Consider the following 23,719-nt stretch of genomic DNA (forward strand, 5'->3'; position numbering starts at 1 on the left):
CTACATATCTATCAACAGTTACTTTCAATGTAAATGGATTAAATGCTCCAATCAAAAGACATAGGAGGGCTGAATGGATAAGAAAACAAGACCCTTACATAAGCTGCCTACAAGAGACTCACTTCAGAATGAAAGACACATACAGATTGAAAGTAAAGGGATGGAAAAAGATATTTCATGAAAACAGAAATGAAAAAAAAAAAAGGCTGGGGTAGCAATACTTATGCCAGATAAAATAGACTTTAAAACAAAGGCTATAACAAAGGACAAAGAAGGACCCAGTAATCTCATTTCTGGGTATTTATCCAAAGAAGCCAAAAATGCTACTTCTAGGGGACGTGTGCATCCATATGTTCATTGCAGCATTGTTTATAATGGCCACGATGTGGAAGCAGCCTGGGTGTCCATCAATGGAAGAATGGATAAAGAGGAGGTGGTACATACATACAATGGATTATTGCTTGGCCAGGGAAGAGGATGGGCTCTTGTCACCTATGGTGGCCTGGATGGACCTGAAAGGCAATGTGCTGAGTGGAGTATCTCGGACAGGGAAAGACAGATGCAATGTGATTTTGCTTATGTGGAATCTAAAGAACAACATTAACAAACAAAACAGAAACAAACTCATAGATACAGAGAACATTTTGATGGTTGCCAGGTGAGAGGGGAGGTTGGGGATAGGTGGAAAGGGAGAAGGAATAAAGAAGCATAAATTGGTTTGTTACAAAGTAGTTATGGGGATGTAGGTCATAGCATAAGGGATATAGTCAATAATATTGTAATAACACTGTGTGGTGTCAGATGGGTACTAGATTTGTTGGGGTGATGGATTGGGGGGGCAGGGTGAAAAAAGTGAAGGGGTTAAAAAGTACAAATTGGTAGTTACAAAATAGTCAGGGGATGTAAAGTAAAGCATAGGGAATACAGTCAATGATATGGTAATAACTATGTATAGTGCCAGGTGGGTACTAGACTAATCAGGGGGATCACTTCTTAAATTATATAAATGTCTAATAACCACTATACTGTATACCTGAAATTAATATAAAATAATATTGAATGTCAACTGTAATTGATAGATTTAAAAAAGGGGGGTTGTAAAGCGAAAGGGGAATAAGAGGTTCAAATCTCCAAGCATAAAACAAATAAGTCATGGGGATGTAATCTACAGCATGGAAAATATAGTCAGCAATATTGTGATAGTGTGGTACAGTGTCAGATGGTTGCTGGACTATGGTGATCACTTCTTTAGGAATATAAATGTTGAATAACTATGGTGTACCCATGAAGCTTATATAATATTGTATGTTAGCATATTTTTAGCAAAAATCTTAAAACATAGTTATCAAACTGTACACTTTAAATATGTGCAGTTTATTGTATACCAATTTTACCTCAATAAAGGTGTCCTAAAAATAAAAACAGTATTTCAAACCCTACCATCCAGAAACAACCACAGACAACAGACTTTTATATATCTTTTCAGTCTTTTAAATTAGAGCTTTTTCAGTGTTTTAAATTGGAGCTTTTTCATTCAACCATCAAAATGATGAACATTGAACATAATATCATAAAATATTATGCTTTTATAAAATTTCAAAAGATCTAAAGCAGCGGTTCTCAACCTTCCTAATGCCGTGACCCCTAAATACAGTTCCTCATGTTGTGGTGACCCCCAACCATAAAATTATTTTTGTTGTTACTCTGTAACTGTAATTTTGCTACTGTTATGAATCATAATGTAAATATCTTTTTGTTTTCTGATGGTTTTAGGCGACCCCTGTGAAAGGGTCGTTCGACCCCCAAGGGGGTCATGACCCACAGGTTGAGAAACGCTGCTCTAAAGGTTCCATTGCATGAATGTGCCCCAGTGTATTGAATCAATGCCTGATAACTAGACATTTAGCTGGTTCCCAGTTGTTCACTATTATAGTGGTGCTGACATGCACTGTGTGTATTTCTTTGCTATTTTCTTGGGTAGCTGACACTGAGATCACGATAGGGCATTTATTTCAGTCTTAGGAATGAAGACAGGTAACAGATAGAGTGTGTTCAAGAAGAGTGATTCTTTCCAATCTCTCCAAAGCATAAGGAACTAGATAGGAGAATATCAGATGAGGCTGGACCCTGGCATGGCAGATGTGATGTGGAGTTTGGACATTATTGGGAAGGTGACTGCAAAGTTTGTGATCAGATCTGTAGCTGAGCAAGAGCAACGTGAAAGTTAGATTTAGTGGGAAAACACTAGGCAGAGGTGCTATATCTGTTAGGAATGCTTTCAGCTGTAAGTGACAGAAACACATATCAAGAGTAGCTATGCTTGTCACATAACTCAAACTGCAAAGAGCAGCAGCTGCTAGTTAGGTTCAGATGTTCAGCGATATCTTCAAAAGACCCCAGCTCGTTCTATCTTTTTGCTCCACCATGCTTAGCACACATTTTAGTTTTATGCTTCCTGGCCACAAAATAACTGCTGTAGCTCCAGGCATCACAATCTCAAAGAAGAGTAGGAAACAGGAGTGTTATCAGGGCAAAGAAAACCTTTTGCTTGTGTTGCTGTCACCTTTAATCAATGTGTTAGTTTGCCAGGGTTGCGATAATGAAGTACCTCAAACCAGTGGCTTAAAAGAGCAGGAGTGTATTCTCTTGCAATTCTGGAAACTAGAAGTCTGAAGACAAGGTTTTGGTAAGGCCATACTCTCTCTGAAGGCTCTCGGGGAAGATCCTTCCTTACCAGCAATCCTCGGCATTCCTTGGCTTATAGTTTCATCGCTCCAGTTTCTACCTCCAACATTACATGATCTTCTTCCTTCTGTGTCTCTTCCGAGTCTGTGCATCCAAATATCCCTCCCCTTTCTCTCATAAAGACACCAGTCATGGGTCATAGGGCCCACTTGAGCCATCATAACCTCATCTTAACTTGATTATCTGCAAATACCATATCTTCAAAAAAGTCACATGCATAAGTGCAGGGGTCAGGACTTGAACATTTCTTTTTGAAGGACACAATTCAATCAACTACAATCAGGAACCAAAAAAAAAAGTCTCTAACAGGCATCTATTCTTATCTCATGGCCAGTTCTGAGTCACAGACTCATGCCTCAGCCTTGGGCGTACCCGCCTTTTATGGATATCCAGAGCTCTCTGGTGAATACCTAAAAAATTTCAGAATTAAAATTGCAAGGGAGAAGAGGAATGAGGAATGCATACTAAATGAGCCCCAGGATCTGCCATATAGGGAGGAAAACTGGGAATCTAACACATATATGTTTTGATGATAAAGGCCTAATACATGATCAACATTAGCAGAGATGGACTCAATATATCTTGGAAAGATATGAGCACAAAGGAATCCATATGCAAAGAGAAGAACCATCAATCTAGAATCTGGGAAACAGGAGCCTCTGTGAACTTGATAGTGAATGAGAGAGCAGAGGGTGATTTGAGACAAGTGAACAATAATGAACTATAGAGAGATAAAGGTGTAGTTCTATTTCTTTTTCATTGTCATCCCCGTCTCTCACCCCGACACGCTAACTCATCCACTCATCAGACCCAAAGTGGAAAGCTGATTTCCAGCCTCACCAAATCCCTGGAAAGAACAGCTCTTTGGAAAAATACCCAGCACATGCCATGGTGATGGGGAGGCTACTGGACACAGTTGCTTTTGTTTGGAGGCTGAACGTCACAAGTACTTGAGAAAAGATGGTGGGGACTGCTCCATTCTTGTCCTGCCTGTGTTTGAAGATGGTGTTTTAACCATTCCCCAGTTTCCATTTCCATCTACCTGAGTTACTAGAGTGGACAAACACACACTGGATGTTTCTTTTAGTGACTTGGTAGGACTCCAGCTGGACAGAATAAAGGATAGCTCTGGAAGCTGGAGCCATCCGTTTGATTCTAAAAGCCTGGTTGGAGATTCTGCACCCTTGGAATTCAACACATCCATTTCCCGAAAGTCAAGGTTGGTAAATTAGCACCTAATCTGTTTCATTCACAAGTCCCATCATGACAGCTTATATGAAGTTCAAGGAAAACACCTCTCAAGTCTTCTCGTTTACAACATACCACAGCTTCTATGCATAGTAGCATTGAGAAATGGTTTATCTCCATTTTCTTTACATTTTTTGACTTCTGATTTTCACCCTACATTTTTCACCCACACGAAACTTTCAACAAAGTTTTCCTTGAGATGGAGCCTGTAGGACACAATACAGAGTCATCTTAATCATTTCACGGGTAGTGTTTATGTCAGAAATTATCTAGTTAACTCTGAGCCATTAGTAGCCTAGCTCTTCATTTTGTATGAGATAAAGGAACACAGAGTCCATTATCCCCATTTTTCAAATAAAGAGTGAGGGACAAAGGAATATGAAGACTTGACTGGGTTGCCCAATAGCTGGTGCCTAGTCCGGGGGGGAAATTGCTAATCTTTCCACCCCATCATCTGAAGAGCCTTTAGTCATCCTGTGGTTGGGCACAAGCATTAAGGAAGATAATTCAAAATGTTAAATGATCTAAAATGTACAAACATTGAATTGAAATAAGGCATGTGAAAGCACTGAGAGCCATGTCTGCCATGTAGGATGTGATCTATGAAATTTCCCTTCCTTCCTTCTTAATCTTGACCTAAGTGTGGACTTTGTGTTAATCTTCAGATGTGGTACTTAAACACACTTGAGTTAAACACAGTTATATCACTCTGGTTGTGTGACTAGAGCCAGAAATGCTTTCCTCCTTCTAGCTGAGCTGCTGTAAAACCTTCCTTCGCCTTCTCGGAGGGCTGGCCATCTGTGCAAGGGGAAGACTGTGAGCTCAGCCCTGTCATCTTCATCCACTGAGAAAGTTTAGAATCTGTGTTCAAAAATGGCCTGTGTGTACTTGAGTGCATGAGGAAACAGAAGTGAACTGAAATGTAAGGAACTGAGTTAACAGTTCATTTTTTTACCTAGGAAGATCAATTCCTGGATTTGCTGCTGCTTTCCTGGGGGTCCTTGTCACCCCCCTGAACCTGTCTCCTCAGTGATTGAAGGGTATTATAATGGTTATAGTAGCTTTCAGCTATAAATATTGTTATGGGCTGACTTGTGTCCCCTCAAAATTCATATGTTAAAATTCTAACCCCCATTTCCTCCGAGTGTGACCTTATTTGGAGATAGGCTCTTTGCAGAGGCAATCAAGTTGCAGTCATTAGGGTAAGTCCTAATCCTATATGACTGATATCTTTAGAGAAAGGGGAAATTTACATAGAAGGAAGGCAATGCGAAGACACAGGGAGAAATGGTCATCTACAAGCTAAGGAGAGAGGACTCAAAAGCAACCAATTCTGCCAATGCCTTGATCTCAGACTTCTAGCCTCCAGAACTCGACACAGTACATTTCTGTTGTTTTGACCCCCCAGTCTATGGTTCCTTGTTACAGCAGCCTTAGGAAGGGAATACAGATTTCTGTGATTTTACTCTGTTTAAATGTGTTGCTACAAATTTAATACTAATGAACATTTTTGTAAAGTTCACATGATCTTATTGAATCCTGAGATTAACAGTGTGAGGTAGAATCATTTTCCTGATTTCACGAAGGTCAGACAGTCCACTCCAATTTAAAGGTGAGGACACACAAGGTCACGTGTGACTTGACCAATCGCCTGATGTTGTGGGGCCGATCTGGGTCACGAAAATGTGGCCTGCTTCCAAGATTCATGTTCTGTCTTCTTCCTGTTGCCTTGTGAAGGGTCATAATAGCTCATGTTATAATTATAAGCAGCAAATACATGCTTAAAAAATAGAGAGAGCAAACATTAAGGTAGCCGTCCTGGGAACTTAACCTAAACAGTCTATCTAAGCAAAGAACATTAGGACTGTCTATACAGGCATGGTACATCAATGGAGAAAATGCTATAGGAATGCTTTCCTTATCAGTGTATTTCATTTGCTTGCTTTTTAGCCTAATTTGGCTGAAAAAATGATCATTGCTGCCAAAACCCACAAGATGAAGGAAGACACAGATCCCTCCAGAAAAAAAAAAAGTCTGAGTAAAATACTCCTAATTGGTTCCAAACTGTTAAATGCACAACTCCAGGGAGCTCCCTTTAATGCATGAAGACAATCGTTTCCTGCCCTCACAATGGAGAGAGGGGGTTACACACATTGCTTGAAAGGGCTGCTGGCTGTAGAACCTTCTGGAGGGCAATTTGGCAGCCTGTCTCAAAAGCCTCCATAGTATTTGACCTTGTAGTTCTACTGCTAGGAGTTTATCCTGCTGAGACGGTCCAGGCAAAGGTGGGGAAAGCGTGTGTATAAGAATGTTCTCAGCAGCTCAGGTATGTGCCTCGGTAGACAGGAGAGGAGAAAGGAGAGCTGGGGCTTGGGGACAACACAACAGCTGGGAGCCATCGCTGAAAATACCAGGCCTAGGGCTGGTTATAATGCAATCACGGTGAATATAGCAGCATGCAAAGATGCTCATACATATATTAACCAAAAATTAAAAATGTTATAAAATAGTGTATATAGCATGACCCCTATGTACATGTACATGTATATCTGTGTATAGACACACATGTATGCACACACACATGTAAATGTGCACACACAAAAATGAAGGGTGGCAGGACTTGAATGACACACACCAAATGCAAACTATGGTTGTCTTTGGGAATTATAGAAGATAGGATTTTTTCCTTTTGCTTTGCTTACATGTAATTTCTAAACTCTTTACAATATACATTTATTAATTTGGGGATAACAAACATTTTAATAAAGATTGAAGAGGTTGAGGTCTATAATATTATCCTGACAATTATTTTTATTTTAATTCGTCATCCAGTCCTCCTGAGTTATTTGATTATTAAATCTAGCACCAAGTATTTGCTAAGAACACCAAGAACTCTCTTATTTTACCTGAGATTTTGTTCTCTCCTTCTTTCATGCAGTTTGCCTTAACCCAAGTTCAGATGCAATGAAAAGTTGTTCGTCTTAGATTCTTGGAAACTTGGACAACTGTATCACTCACATTCTACTGTGTCCAGAGAGAGCTAATGTTTAGCAGCTTGGCTGAATTGTAACTTCACCTCTGATGCACTGTTTACTGACAGTATTGGTACCTTGTCTGTATTAGTCAGCATTTTTTCAGAGAAATAGGACCTTTATTATAAAGAATTGGTGGCTGACAAGTCCCAAGATCTGTGGTTGGCAGTTTGGAGACCCGGGAGAGCTAACGGTATCGCTCCAGCCTGAAAGTTGGCAGGCTGGAGACCCAAGAGAACCTATGTGTCAGTTAGAGTCTAAAGGCAGGAAAAAGCAATGACACAGCTCAGCAGGAAGGTGGGAGAAGTACCCTCTTATTCAGCCTTTTTTTTTTCTGTTCAGGTCTTCAACTGATTGTATCTTAATCTGTTAAAACTACTATAACAGAATACCATGGACTGAGTGGCTTCGACAACTAACATTTATTCCTCATAGTGCTGGAGGCTGGAAAGTCCAAACACAAGGTGCCGGCAGGTCTGGGGAGGACCTACTTCCTGGTTCACAGATAGTCACCTTCTCCCTGTGGCCTCACATGATGAAAGGAGCAAAGGAGTTCTCTGGGGTCCCTTTGATAAGGACTCGAACCCCATTCATCAGGGCTTTACTCTCATGACATAATCATCTCCAAAGGACCCCACCTTCTAATATCATCACATTGGGGGTTAGGATTTCAACATACAAATTCTGTGGGAACACAAACATTCAGACTATGGCAAGTTGGGTGATGGCCACCCATGTTAGGAAGGGCCATCCGCTTTACTCAGCCTCCAATTCAAATACTCATCTCATCCAGAAACACTCCCACAGACACACCCAGAACAATGTTTGGCCAAATGTCTGGGCACCCCAGTCAAGTTTACATATAAAATTAGCCATCATATTGCCCAACATACAAATGTGCCCTCAGTGAGCATAAATTGCTGAGCCCAAATCTCCTGAGGTGCTGCTCCCATCTGTCCTGTTGAGTCTGGAAGATCCCATGGGATGACTTACTCTCCTGGGGTCACCCCACAGTGTGGAGCCACAAGAGACCTTGATGATATAGAAGACCATGGCTTAGCTATCAGACTATACTTGTGTATATTTGCCCTGAATTAACTGTGTAGAGCAGAGGGACTGTATCAGAGCAAAATTATTCAAATTACAAAATGTACGGTTTAAATTCTTCCCTCATGCAGTGAGGTGGGCACACAAAAGCAAGCTGTAGCCACCATTGGATTGGCTGCCCCACACAGACGTTTTGTTTAGATTTGTGTTCTCAAACGCTGAGGGGTGGGGCCATCCATCTGGTCTCTGCCTGGGTGCTCCAGGTTGCTCATTTTGGCACCAAGAAATAAATGCCGAGGTACAGAGTTGGTTGCTCCCGAATTTCAGATTCTACCCCAGCTCAAGACTTGGACATGAAGGATGGTGGTCCTCTCAATGCATAAGTGGGACCAAGGGTGACCTGTGCACACAGGGCTGGGAGAAGTGAGTGGGCTTTGAAACAGGACTCCAGAGATGCCAGGAGACAGGACAGATCCAGTGTCCTAGGGGCCCAACAGGCTTGTCGACTCTGGAACTGGGTAGCCCTGGTTTTCCCATCTGGGGGTAGATCGCAGGGTGGGAGATCAAATGAGGCTCAGGACTGGAAGGTGAGGCTGTGATCACAAGGGACACTTATTCATGGACAGTGGGGTCCAAGATGGAGGAGGGGTTATAGACAGGCAGGGCCGCAGGAAGGGAGAGAGCTCAGTGGCAGTATGGCAGGGATTAAGGTCTAAATCTAGCCAGGAGTTCTCAACTGTGTTCTGTTTTGCAATGTCTAGAGACATTTTGAGGTGTCACAATGGAGGGGGGATACTACTGGTATCTAGTGGATAGAGACCACGGGTGCTGATAACATCTAACATGCCTGAGACAGAGTTATCTGGGTCCCAATGTGAGCAATGTATGCGTATATATGTACACACACACATACATGTGCACACACAAATGAGGGGGGTGTGGCCTTATAGACTGGAACAGCAAAGACTGGTGGAGGGGGGAGCTCACAGAGGAGGAGGAGAGCTGGGACTTGGGGGAGCACAGCAGCCCAGAGCCACCACTGAGGGCCACCCGCTTGATCCAATTTGCAAGAAGGAGCACTGATGGGCAGATCCCACTGCTGACACCAGGGTCGTAATCCAAGGCTGGATCTGGAGGTGTTTCCTACCAAGATCCCCCAAACTTGAAGGAGAGAGAAGAACCTGAGTATGTACCTCCTGCCTCAGGCAGGAATGACCCAGGGTCAGGGGCCACATTAAGATGTGGGTATCATCAGGGGACTCATTTAAGGGAGATGATGGTAAGGGTAATGAGGCAGGGGCAGTGACCTCTGAAAGCCCATAGAGGGAACATGTGAAAACTCCCCGTGAGGCACATATTAGGGGCTTTCTCTTTCCCTCCAGCCGCCCTCCCCATGCATGGGTTATCTTGGAGAGGAATAAGCCATGGTGGTAAAGAGCATGTGATGTCCAACTTGCTTGGGTTAGCATCCTGTCTCTGCCCCTTGCTGGCTGTGTGACTTGGGCAATCTATCAATCTCTCTGTGCCTCAGTTTCCTCATCTGCAAAATGAGCCAATAAAATAGCACTGTTCTCATAGAGATAATGAGAATTAAATGAGATATTATTTGTAAAGCTGAGGGGGTGTCTGTGACAATTTTTTTTCTCAGCTTCTTAAAATAGATAATCATTTATTGTCCATTCTTCACCACTCCCAGATTCCCAGGGCTGTGAGAGTTGGGGTCAGTCACATCTTTGCAGGGAGCACTGAAAAGAGCCGACTGTGGTAAGGGGTGATTCGTTAGCAAGGCTGCCTTGGAGTCAAATGGAGGGCATATTTCTTTTTCCCCAGAGATATAAAAAGACCCTGCTGAAATTGTTTAGGTCACACCTCCCACATCCAGTGTGCCTTCGCATATCACCTTTGGAAACTCATCACAGTAACATTTCGCTTCCAAAACATTCCAAAAAGTGCAAGTCAGAGCAAGGACCTGCAAAAGAGGGGGTGTAACTACAACACAGAACAGGATACCACGTACAGTACAGGGCAACATCAAAACACTCACAGGGTAGAGCTCTACACCCGAATATGGGAGCACAGCTAAATCCTATATCCAAGATATGAATTAAAAAAATACAGAGAAAATAAAACAGGCTGAGATGGACTTTTCAAAGGTCTGATAAAGGATAAGCATGCACTGGAGACGGTTCCTAGTAAATACTCTTTAATATAAATAGAGGTATTTACACATTTCACCAACTGCCTAATTAAAGCATGGCAACCAGAGTAAGAAAAAGTTTTGTTTTTCGGTGCTGGAATTTATTCCCCCAAGGTTTTCTGCTGTGATTCTGCTTGTCATAATAAAGGGACAAGGCGAACTTGGTTGACCAAGGTGGACACTGGACACCTGATTGTGTGCTAAGACACTACTGCTGGTTCTGGTTTGACGAAATGGGTTACCCAGAAAGTGAGGACAGTATTAGGGATGAGCCACAGATTAAGTAGATGATTTCAGAGAGCTCCGAGGAAGCTTTTATTTACCACTGAGGTTCAAATAGCACTGGGGACACTCAGGAATTTAGGGGGCTTCATTGCCAGGGGATAGCCCTGGGAGAGAAATAACAGGTGACCCCAGGTACACCTCTCGTTTCTGTGGGCTTAGGAAGGAAGTTTTCAATTGGAAGGTCTTTAGGTTACAACTAATGTGGTCGTGTCAGGTGCTGACGCTGGTTTTTTCTTGGTGATTTACATTGCAATGCTCTGTAGGAGCTGGAGCTGTTTTATGGGGGAGTTGAGAGCCACTGAATTTATGTCCTTGTTCGAACCTCCACAACCAATTAGTGTCACAGGCAAGCCTTGATCATGCAACTGCCTCTTCTTAAGTCTGGGCTCCTTCCTCCGGGCTGGGTGGGTCCTGCAGAGACATCTGCTCCAAAGCATTCGTGCCTCTAGAGTGACATGACATTTTCCAGTGTCTGCGACATGCAAAAACCTGGAATCTCTTGCCATCCTTCCCCTGGTACCAGTAAGTCTTCATTCCCCAGTTTGCTTTAACTCAAACCTCGTGTAATGTGTTCAAATGTCTGCCTCAGACCACACTGACCTTCCACCCCACCAACCCCAAACAGAGATTTCACGTCTTAGTTTGCTCTTGGGGAAAAGGACAAAAAGTAATTCTCAGGCTCCTCTTCACCCTGTCCATGTTCACAGCGAGAGATGCAGGCTGTGCTCACAAATCTCACCTTCCTCGTGCCCAGCTCTCCTGATCCCCAGCTGTGCTGTCAATTGTCTATTCAGTTAATTGCAAGAAACACATCACTGTAGTGTTTATAAGCCCCACAAGTTGGGGTTTAGTCAATGATTTCTACTTTTGGACACTCAGTGTGCATGCACACATGGTGTAGATCTTGCCTTCAGTGAGCTAAGAGATAGGAAAGACGCCAGAATCTTGGCACATCCTGGGAAGGTGTTAGAGTGAGTAAAATCGTACTATTAATGTAACAGTGAGTTGTGGAAGTAACGTGTGCACTTATTTCCAGAAAGGGTGGGAAACTGGCATCAGGGGCTAGTTCACAGGAAATGTTGAACTTCAGGCCCTGGGGGAGAGTCCATCCAACATTTTGATTGAATTCAGTTTAAATGAACAATTGTTTCTTGAACACGTTCTATGCCATCTAGTACCTTCCCACTGGTTGTCACCATATCAGTGCTTGTCATCCATAAGTGACATCTCTTGGTGAGCCAGCCTCTAACAAAGCCAGATCTGCTGTGCTGTCACCTGCTTTCGTTCACATAAGGAAGAAAAATGTGAATAAATGTTTTGAGATTCCTACTTTGGAAAGTTTCTGAATCCACCCCAATATCCAGCAATTTCTCTATTTAGAATTACTCATCTATATGTTGTCTAGTTTTTTTCATACAGTTGTTATTTTGTTTTCGGCTTCTTCTTTAAACATTTTTAATGACCAAAGCCAACCAAGAACCAATTATTTGATCAAAACTCCTTCCCAGGGGCATATCATTTGAATGGGAGTGGCCAGTTTCCACGGTAGCCTCCATGCTATGTATATTTTCTTTCTTAATTTCTTTTCTTACTGCTTATCTAAATCTTTACTATGAAGAAAGAAATGTGTGAATATACTTAACACCACTTAACTGTACACTTAAACATGGTTAAATAGCAAATTTTATTTTATGAATATTTTACTGAAATAAATGATTTCAGGTAGGAAAAAACCCATAATATTTTTTAAAACAACATAGCATTTTAGCTGCAGTTAAACAGTAAATGTAAGATGAGAACTAGTGAGATAGAGATGTGGTGGTTCTGAGCTTCTAAACCCTCAATGAAGGCTTTATCTTCTAAACCAACGTTGGGCGATCTTAAAATTCTTGATTTCTGTCTCTCAGTTTTGTAAGTTTCCTTCTACTGATGTATCTCATTAAACTGCGGGGGTACTCGGCTGGAAAGTCAGGCAGAGTGCCAAGGAATTCAATTGCTTCATTGCCACTTGTTGATATTTATGTGTGAAAATGACACAAATTTATCCTGCCATCCAGAATGTTAAACAAAAACAAATAACTTTCTTGAAAAAGCCTCATTTTGTCTGGTTTTCCCTGAGGAACAAAGCATGGCTTTTCTTAAGTGAGATGAATTTTGCACTTCATTAAACGCCTTGATCTTTTCATCACGTTAGCCTTCAATGCAATAACATAATCTGAGATCATCTAGAATAATGATTACAATAAAACTGTGGGTATAAATCTTAAGAGGGCTGTGAAAACGAACAGCTGCAGATGCTGAAGTCTCATTTCTAAAATTTCAGAAAGATTTCTCTCTATTGATAGTTATTATATGGTGTGTGTGTGTATGTGTGTGTGAGCACGTGTGATTAAACCAAACTGAACCTTTTGGTCTGTTTCTTTCCTAGAGATTTATCAAACTTCCAGGCCAGAATTGAACAGGCCTTAGGGGCTAATTCGCCCTCAGGCCTAATCAAATCCTTTTGGTGTGATTTACTTTCAGTTGTGACATTTTGTGGGATCCTGACAGTACAAGGAAGTAGTGTTGTTGACACATGAAGTGGCATTCTCGAAGGTTCCCTGCAGCACAAGATTGGTGCCCTGAATTTTGGACAGAGAGATTAAGACTCTTCTAAATGCTAGAAGTGGCTCAGTTCACCTCTCTGACATGTAGTGATCCAGGCAGGAGAGTGTCTTCATGACCTATGAACACCAGCAGGAGTTAGGGACTCAGACCTTCAGGTTTCCAAAGAAAACAGGGCAGAAGTCACCCCACTTTTGTATGTGTTGGATTTCCAAACTCTTCTTACAACTCTGGGTCAAGACATCAGTTAGGGCTCTTTAACAAGGTGAGACAAGTTCATTCTGCTGTGTAGGGCAGCAGCTCATGGTCCTACTAGGAGTTCCAATCAGACAGTTCTGGAACAGTTTATGATTCTCCAGGTACAAGACACAAAATGTACTACTATCATGCACCTCATAATGACATTTTGGTCAACAACAAACCAAATATACAATGGTAGCCCCATAAGATCATAATGGAGCCAAAAAATTCCTATCACTTAGTGACATCATAGCCATTGTAACATAATAGTGAAACACATTACTCACGTGTTTGTGGTGAGGCTGGTGTAAACAAACCCACTGCATTTCCAGTCATATAAAAGTATAGCACATACAATGGTGGACAGTACATAATGCTTGACAATGATAATAAATGACTATGCTACTTGGTTATGCATTTACCATACTTTATTTTTATCATTATTTTAGAGTGTACTCTTCCTACTTATAAAAATAATTTTGCTGTAAAACAGCATGCCGAGTTATGTTGGCAGCAGCCTCATAGGTCTCAGGTTTACCTCGTCTCTTGATTGCATCATTTTCTCTTGTGCCTGATTGAATCTCGTGTTGTTGTATAGATTCAGTGTAGCCTAAGTGTACAGTCCAGATTTGTGTCAGTGCACTCTATGATGTACACACAAGGACAAAATTGCCTAAGGACGCATTTCTCAGGATGTATCCCCATTGTTAAGTGGCATATGACTGTCCTATTCCATCCTCTTCTCTGAAGTAAGTTTTTCAGATGCTATGTGAAAGAACTCAGAAACAACTTAGGCCTTGTAGATACCAGAATCTTCATCCTCATGCTAATAAACATCTAGAGGTCCACACGATAAAATCCAAATGATTGTCGGACTTTCATTTTTCATCCTGTTGCACTGGAGCCTCCGTGTGACACCAGTGGCTGTGCTGTGACAGCCTGACTGGGAAGGGGATGAGGTCAGGTTTCAGAGCCCCTGAGAACTGGACAGTCCTGAGTCTCATTTCTTGGATGGGCACTTGCATTGCCTATTCTTGTTACTCTTACTAAAAGGGGTGCAGTTGTTGGTGGCTCTGGCTAAGAACAGAAGTCTGACTCCAGGAAGGAGTTGGGGGCAACAGTGGGTCAGTAGGTGAATGGCTGTTGACTGTCCTCCCAGGGGAGGCAGATGAGCCATGCACAGGTCACCCACATGCACCTTAGAGAATAGTCTTCACAGGTCCTTCCCCCAAGACAGTGGCTTAAGGTAAGCCAGTTTGCCAAATACCTGCCATGGAGGAAATATATATACAAAGATATGCTATCCAGAAACTGGGCAGAAGTCAGTCAAGTATAAAAGGAATGACAATTTCGTTAGTAACAAATTAAACCAGGAACCACCCGGTTAGACTCTAAACAGAGAATTTCTTTTTAATGAGCTGTGGCTCCTGTAATTTCCCATGTGCTTGAATTGGGGACGGTGGTGGGAGGGCTCCGGGTTATTTCTGCCATGTTTGTGTTGACCCAAGGCGCTGCTGGGACCTGTGAACTATTTGGAAGTATCAGAGATACTTCAAGTTTGAAATATTTAAAATGGCTTTAACTAAAGGCTGTGAGATGAAACAAGGAAAGTGAAGAGAGAACATCACAAAAGAAGGACACATAAATGACAAGGGCGGCCGTGCTGCAGGCCCCGTCCCCATGCAGGGGACCCAGAACTCCAGCCAGCCCAGGGCTTTCCCACCTGGCTCGCGGTCCACCGACTAGATCTTTACACTGCAACACGGAGTAGTATTCTCCCTGTGTGAGCCGCTATACCAGGAAGGGGAGGTGGCACCTCCTTGGGACCTGACTTTGTCTGCTACCGTGTCATCCCCCAGGGATTAAAGTCAGAAATGGCCTTTCTGGCCCCGGGAAACCTCTGCCTCCTATGTACAGCAGGCTTATTTTTGCAAGCATCAGTATGAAAATCATAATTCGGCACAACAACCCCCAAACCCATGCCAGCAATAAGTCCCAGCTAGACAAGGTGAACCCATTTACTAAGCTTCAGAGAAATATCTTAATTCTGTCATCTTTTCATTGCTTTTAAATGTTCCCTCCAAGGATGCTGCTTTCTCCCTCTGGAACTCCCATTACTTGTGCTAGGACTTCCGTTTATCATTCAGCAAGGGGAGACCAGGATGCCTTCCCCGGGGGTGGTGGCAGCAGCAAGAGAATGAGAACAGGGATGGGGGAGCGATTGCACAGGCAGGACCTGTAGCTCTTGTTTCGTGACAGAAGTCAGCTGACCAACCATTCCAGTTTGTCCAAGAGTGACAGGCTTCCCAGGATACAGGGTCACCCCAGACAGAAAGCGCTATGGGAGAGGGAGTCAGGCCCCCCCTTCACTTATAGGCAGCACCCCTCCAAAGTCCATCCACATCTCACCCCCACATGTCCAGGACCACACAGAAGCCATCATCAGTTTTTTGATTCCTCACACTAATTTTGATCTCTTTTCATGGCTGTTTCAGTCTCATGCTGATAATTTGTTTATGCTTATTATACTTGCTTGACATTTGCTTTAAATAGCATATTAGGTTGTAAGCTCCCTGAGATCAGAGGTCACCATCCATATGTCCCTCATATCACCTAGTCCAACTCCCTCCCATGCCCAACTTCCGCCTTCGGAGTTACACATCTGAAAGGGATTCAGTTCTGATCATCAGAGAATCAGGAGTAAGGAAAGTCCTTGTTGAAGTCTCCTGAAGAAGCAGAAAAGGGTATGGAGTTACGCGCCGTAGAAAGAGCAAAACCCTGTCAACCTTCTGCTTAGACCATCTCCAGTCCCTGTATCTCACCTCGTCTCTCCTTGGTCCCCATCACTGTCCGGACAGCCGCCTGTTGTTTTCTGGATTTGTTCTTTTCTCTTGTGAATGACTGAGCGCCCTTTCCAGGTTAAGCTGCGGCTTCTTCTAACTCTCCTCTCCATCGTGATCCCCGAATACTCCACAAAGGCTCAGGGGTCCAGAAGGTCAAGCTTCTACATTTTATGGTGGTGAGCGGAGAGGGGGAGTGTGCAGAGTGGCTTGAGGGCAAGAATCTGTGAACACTTTTGCTCTCATCATAATAATATGAGTATTATAAACAACATGTGCCTACTAAATATTTATTGGGTTGAATTTATTTCCCCATCACGTGGATGGATGGCTCTGGGAAGAAATTAGGTGTGGGTCAAGTGCATTGTACAATGATGGCCCCCCAGCCCCCACAAGGCACCCCTTCCCCCCATGAAGGCTTAGAGTGAACTAGGGAATGGAAACAGGCACTGCTCCCTACATGGGAAAAGTGAAAGCTCCCGAAGGAAGGCCTTCAGGAAGGGGTGTGCGTGTTGGGACGTGTGTGGTTGTGCATCTGTGAGTGTGTTGCGGTGAGCAGGCACTAGTCTGGGTCAATCTAGGGACAATATGGTGAAAATGAAGAACACGGATTTAGACGTTCCATGGCTGGCTGGTTGCACGAGTTATTTAACTTACCTCAATGCTAGTCTTCTCGTCTGCTCTTACACAGTTCTTAGAAGGACTAAATATCCTAATACACATCAAACACTTAGCCCAGAGCCTAGTGTATAGTAAACACTCAATAAACATCAGCTATTACTATTATTAGGCTGACCTCAACTACAGAGGAGAGGTCTTGAAGGCATTGATAAATTCTCAGGAGAGAGGACCACGAGGAGCTAAGGGTGTGCTGGCTTGAGCTTTTAGAACTGTCTTAATGTATTTTAAATTTATACTGAAATCCAATGTGCTGAGGTCCCCTGATAAAAACAGGAAAAAAAAAGTGGAAGCATATGGTGGTCTGAGTCTTGAAAAAGAATGACTTCGATTATGGAAACAGGCTGTTGGAGAAATATGCCTTTTCAGCCCTGTCAGTCACAAACCTTTTCCAAATGTTGACATTACGCATGATATTAATATACTATAAAGGATCCGTGTAAAACTGGAAAAGCACAAACACACCATGCAAAGCCTGAGTCATGGATTAGAAGCAAAACTTCACAGCTAGCTTTGCGTATTAAGTATTAGGGTTTGCAGTGACTTGTGTCAATTAGTCACCATCTAAGGCTGTGGCCATGTCTGGGTTTTCCTGAGTTAAAGGAAGCACTTTTTCATTTAAGGTCTTATTAAAGTTTTATCCTATTTTACTCCATTATAAAGGGTTTTATGCCTTTGTCTCCCTTCTAGGTTTCGGTGGTAAGTTCCCATTTAGAATAAAGGTTCATTTTTTTTTTCTTTACCCCCTAAGCTTGGAGGAGTTCTTCAGAGAACAACCTTTAAAGTTAAGAGAAAATGTGCTATCAAGCCAGAATATGAAATAAAATCAGAAAGGGGCCCCTAATGCATTATGGAATACAATGCCAAGCCTGGCGGAAGGTGATGCTAATTTCTGCTCTTGTCAATGAAAACCAGACATCAGGGCGATTTGCCCTGTATTCATCGGAATCCTCAGGGTCCTGAGTTGCCACATGGTGATGTGGGAAAGCCAGTGGGCCTGGTGGGCGAGAGGGGCTGCGTGACGGGCAAGGGCTGGCTCCTTTATTTTCTTTGGCATGGCTTATGGAAAAGTCAGAGAAAATGAATTTCAAATGATGGGTCAAGATTCGAAACACATTTCTTCCATCCTGTAGGTCGCATGCATCCATGGAAATAATTTTGAGAACTTTAGCTCTATTTCCAGTTTGCAGGTATGTTGTCCATAGGGTTCCATTAAAAATATATATATTTTCATGTCAGCCATTTACCATGCAATGAATGTCTTTAAATCCTGCAAAGCCGTGGAAAAAAGTTCAAATTGGCTGTAAATGATTAGACTAATTTCCTGTTTGCTTTCCCTTTCTCTTCTCTTTTGCCTTTTAAAGTTGTTTCTTTTGCCTGCAGCATATTTTGCATCAAAAATGTTGTGGTGGGGGGTGGGGGGACAGGAAGATTCACAGGAAGGCAGCAGCTGGGAGAGTCACTCAGGCAACTTTTCTCTTCACTGTAATGTTTGTCTACATTGTAAAAATATTTCAAACGCTTACCCAGTGTTTGCGTGCAAAATGAAAACATAGAAATCATCTATATACTGTTTGGTGGTGAAACTTAAGAAATCAGACAGATGAATGAAGGCCCTTCTGTGCAGACGAGAGGTGATGCTTTCTAAAGACTGAACTTTCAGAAAAGGGAGCAGGCTGAGGCTAGCGCCAGAGGGAAGAGTGTTCCTGTCATCTGCACTCCATGCTCTTCCTTCTGGGTAGCTTGGTTATGGAAGCAGCTTCTGAGGAGGGTCTCATGTATTGTATTTTGGCATAAAAACAAAATCACAAGGAAGAGAGGAATGTCTCTCCTCCCTGTCCCCAACTTGAGCCCTAGGAAGACCCTTATCCTCTAGGCATCTCTGGCACAGCAACAGATGCAGAGAATTGTAGGCTCTGACCTTGATCCTGGGGGTCCCACTTCTGCAGGGCTGCTATCTCCTTTTTCTCTGCAAGGCCCAAGTCCCACTGTCCCACATCCCATCCCTGTTGGCCTGGCCTTTCTTAATCCTCCTAGGCTCAGCCTCATCCTGTTACGAAACACAGCAGACCTGGTGAGAATGAGACAGAGAGAGAGAGAGAGAGAGAGAGAGAGAGGACATTGGAAGGACCCAGCTGCACAAAATGCTCCCAACGTGTGAAGACTTAGGGCAGGTTGGCTCCAAGCATGCAGTGGAGCCCACACGAGGGTGGGGGGCCCTGTCTCTTCCCATCCTGAGGGTCTACTTGGAGGGAAGCTTGCTCCCAGAGTTGGGATGACAGAGAGTTAGGGTGACAGAGATGTTTCCCCAGAGCGAAGTTAGATGGAGAAATGGAGGTCTGTGTGGAATCTAGGCTGCAGTAAGGAATTGAAACTTGCCCATGGAGAGGTCTAGTCTCTGCTTTTAATTTCTGGGAAGTGATGTCTACATATTTGGAATGTCCTACCTGATAGGAGTGTCTTTGCCTTGGGGACCTTACACCAGCCAGACAGCAACAGCGTGAGTTAGGGTGGGGGCTGTGAGCCCCACCAACCTGCTTTAAGGTGGGGGCTTTGGGTCCCATGGCATCAACTCTGCCTCCTGAGCGGCTGGAAACTGAGCTCAGCCACTCAACCCTGTCTGCACGATGAAACTCAGGAAGGGTGCTGGAAAGGCTCTGATGAGCTTCCCGCTGGCCGTGCTCTATGCATATTGTCACCCATCAGTACCAGGAGAATAGCACTGTCCTGCTGCACAGGGACAAGGTAACTGGAAGCTTTGCCTCTGATACCTTCCTGCAGTCCCCTTTCCTTGGCTTATTTTAATCTGCATTCCTTTAGCAAACATAACTGCAAGTGTCACAGCTTTCAATGAGGTCTGTGCAACCTTCTAATGAGTTATGGAAACTGAGGATGCTTTCAGAATCCCCTGAACTTGTAACTGGTGTTAAAAGTGAACTTGGTCTTATAGACACTGCTGTCTAACTTTGCAGTTTTTTTTTGGGGGGGGGAGGGGATTTCACTGGGGTCTCTTCCCTGAAGTGAGACCTAACTCGCTGTCTTGAGGGAGTATTCTAGGGTTTGCACGATGACCCTTTTCTTTCTTATTCTCCATTTCCTAACAGTTATCCACTAGCATTATTTTCACTAGAATCACTTATATTTGAGCTAGACATTTCTTATGTCCAGCTGATAAAGTTTTTAAAACGATCCTAACTGAGACTTACATATCCAGGGGAAAGGAAATTTTCCACATTTTGGAGAATTTGAAAGCCTGTTTCCTAACCTGAAAACTTCATACGATGTCCACATTATCTGGAGATGCTGAAAGTTAAACAGGATAACCCATAATAGGCTCTCTATACATGTTCGTTCCCATTTATATCAGTTTGCTGGGGCTGACGTAACAGCGTACCTCAAACTGGGTGGCTTAAAACAACAGAAACGCATTGTCTCATAGTTCTGGAGGCTGGAAGTTTGCAATCAAAATGTCAGCAGGCCCATACTCCCTCTGAAATCTATAAGAGATTTCCTACGTAGCTCCTGGTGGCTTGCTGGCAATCCTTGGCATTCCTGGGAATATAGCTGCATCACCCCAATCCTCCATCTGCCCGTGGCCTTCTCCCCATGTGTCTGTTTCTTCACATGGGGTTCTTTCCAGAAGGACACCAGTCATATTGGATTAGGGGCTCTCTCTACTCCAGTGACCTCACCTTAGCTAATTCCATCTGCAACAACCCTATTTCCAAACAAGGTCACAGTCTAAAGCACTGGCAGTTAGGCCATGGGCATGTCTTTCCTGAGGGGATGCAGCCCAGCCCAGAACACCACCCGTCTCCCCTTTCTAAATGCCAAAGCTGAGCATGTGAGCTGCAAAGCTGCATGCAGTTCCTGTATCTGTGAAATGGGGAGAATTACATCGCTGCCTCCCTGTCCGGGAAAAGATCAAAATAAAACAGAACCGTGCCCAGCACAGCAGAGAAATGATAGTTCACTGTCTCTGTGAGCAGTGACTCCAAGTAGGATATTTTCTGATGCATTCACATTCATTAAACTCGGAGGTGTGCGGCGGCTCTCCCCTCACCTGTTCTTTCTCGTCCTGCTGCCACCAGGTGCTGGGAGAGCAAGAAGGAGCACAAACCAAGGGGGCATTGTTTCTCAAGGAATGTTCATTCATCACCTCCGATTGAACAGCTAGCACGCTGAGACAGCCACTAGCTACACCTTGCCTGCCTCTGTCTTGACTTAGGGCTTATCTGAGAGCCTTTTGTTCAGGCTCATAATTATTCAGTGACTCAGTAGCCCACAAGCATTGCCCGTGGAGCCAGACAAGGCCAGCAGGCTCCTTGGACCACCTGTTCCAAGTCATTTCCTGTGTGGGCGGCAACTTCACAGGACTGAAAATATGAGTTACGGTAAAAATGGCTTCAGCCTGGCACTCTGAATTGTTGAAACTAGATGGAATCTCTCTTGATTGTGTTCTGGCCAGACACATTTCATTATCATTCTTTGCATATATGTTAAAACCTCTTCCCCTTTCTAAGCAAATGTTCTTAAGGGGCCAGGGGGTGGGGACAACACACCCTGGTGATGTGACATTGCTGGAAGACAGAAAACACACCAGTATTTCACCTATTAGGTCAGCTCTCCAAGTACAGAATGCATTTGGAAGGGACAGTAATTAAAGTGCTGTGTTGGTTCCTGTGGGTACTACATACAGATAGTGGTTCAATAATATTTATAGTAGATTTTAAGCCACACATTGCACTAAATTGGAGTTTTGAAAGCAGTCTAAAGAAATCAAATATTCTGTTCGCTGTACAGTTAAATTGGCCAATGGAGTGGAAAAAAAAAGAAGAAGAAAAAACCAGCCCAAACAGTTATTTATGCCACGTAGACAAAACACTGGGTTGGTTGACTGATTATTTCCACTCTACAGCAAGCCCTGGTTGGCATTTTTACTGAGTTTAACTGCCACATTTTTCCATGAACATAACTGATCCTCATGAGGAAGATTCATTTTTAACTTGACTGTCCCTCGTCACGTGTCTTTCTGATCTTGTAGACTGTCAAGTTCTTGGGTCATGATTAAGCCTTAACGGTAATTTTTTTTTCTTCTGATTATAAAAGCAATACATGCTCACTATAGAAAACTACATAATGGGGACATGTATGAAGAAAAGAAAAATTGACCACAGGCCCACAGCCCAGGGCCACTACTGTGAACTTTATTTAACCAATCCTTATTGTTGAACATTGTATTTAATATTAAATATTATATTGTTAATAGTATATTAGTATTTGATATAAATAATACTATGGTGATCTTAGTGTGGGGTTAGCTTAGTGTTAACATATATTTTAACAATGCTGTTGTTTTTTTCTTAATAATTTTTCAAACTTTCATTGCTTGAGCCTTCAGTGAAGAGGGCAATTTTAGCTAAGGATGCAAATTCATTCATTGTAAAAAATAGAACTATAACAGACTCCACAAGGAATCACAATAGGATACAGGACAAGGTGTAGACCAGAGGTGGGATTCTTGCCCAACTACAATTCTTCAAGCTTTACAAATAAAACAAATCATTTTTGGACACTAAGTCAACACTATCCCATTAAACTGACTTATATTTTCACCCGAAAGCAACCCCTAAGACTAGCAAGGTTGACTGAACTGTGCCCAGTTATGCGCTTATTATGTGTGTGAGGTCAGGCTGGAAACCCAGGTTTACAGCTCCACACATAACTTTCTTTTTTTACTATAAGTATGTCCCAAGTATTGCTTATACAGAAAGTCATTTGTTGGTTATCTAAAATTCAAGGTTACCTTGAGACCCTGCATTTCATCTGGGAACCCTATGGAGGGAACTAGTGATTATACAATGAGCATTTGTATCTACTGGATGAGCTGTGTCACGTGAGCTGCTAATATTTTGACCCTCACCCCACCCCCATAGACACCAGACCTCTTTGTCTTTCGAGAAACTTATTTATAACTAAGAAAAACAGCCTAGAAAGAAAAAGACTTAACTTCATGTGGTGGGAAGGAGAGTGTGATGTCACAGAAAAAACAGAAATTTAGGAATCCAATGACTAAAGCCTTAGCTGTGTGACCTTGTGCTAGTAACTTAACTTTTCTGAAGCTTGATTTATTGATCTTCAAAAGGGGTCTAATAATGCCTATTTCCAAGAATTTTAGTGATGGTGAATGATATAATGCATATTATCCCATAGCAGGCCTGAAATTAAAAGGGGGTAGGGGTGTATCTCTTACCTACATTTATAATTTAGTCAAGACAACTAAAAAGGTTGAGTACTCTGGCCCCCAAGTCTTACCTCCCATGTACCCCCATGACTTCAGCATTAAAGTCAGCATCACATACATACTTTGCGCAGTAGAGGTGGGGATGGTATAAAGGGATAATGTGCCCAGAAAAACAAGAAGTTCCCTAATTGAAGGGTGCAGATGTCAAGTACAAACGTTCCCTTTGGCTTATAACAGTGACCCTGCTGACCTCACTCAGCGATTGGCCTTGCATTTTCACTGGGGTCATTCACAGACTCGTGTATCCATTTGCTCAACAAGTACCAGAGACAGACACTGTAATGGGCTGTGGAGATGTGAAATGTGTCATGCCAGTCCTCATGCAGCTTATGGTCCAGCGGGGTAGACAGGCACCAAGCACATGCTTGCTCAGATAAGTACTGTATGCATTTCCGGCTAGTATTGTGAAAGTGAAGCACGGTGTAGTAAGGGAGGGCAAGATGTACGTGTAAGGATCATTCTCATCATAGGATTGTTTATAATGTCAAACATTTGGAAA

The sequence above is a fragment of the Hipposideros armiger genome, unplaced genomic scaffold, assembly GCF_001890085.2.
Source record: "Hipposideros armiger isolate ML-2016 unplaced genomic scaffold, ASM189008v1 scaffold_285, whole genome shotgun sequence".
In the NCBI taxonomy this organism is placed as follows: Eukaryota; Metazoa; Chordata; class Mammalia; order Chiroptera; family Hipposideridae; genus Hipposideros; species Hipposideros armiger.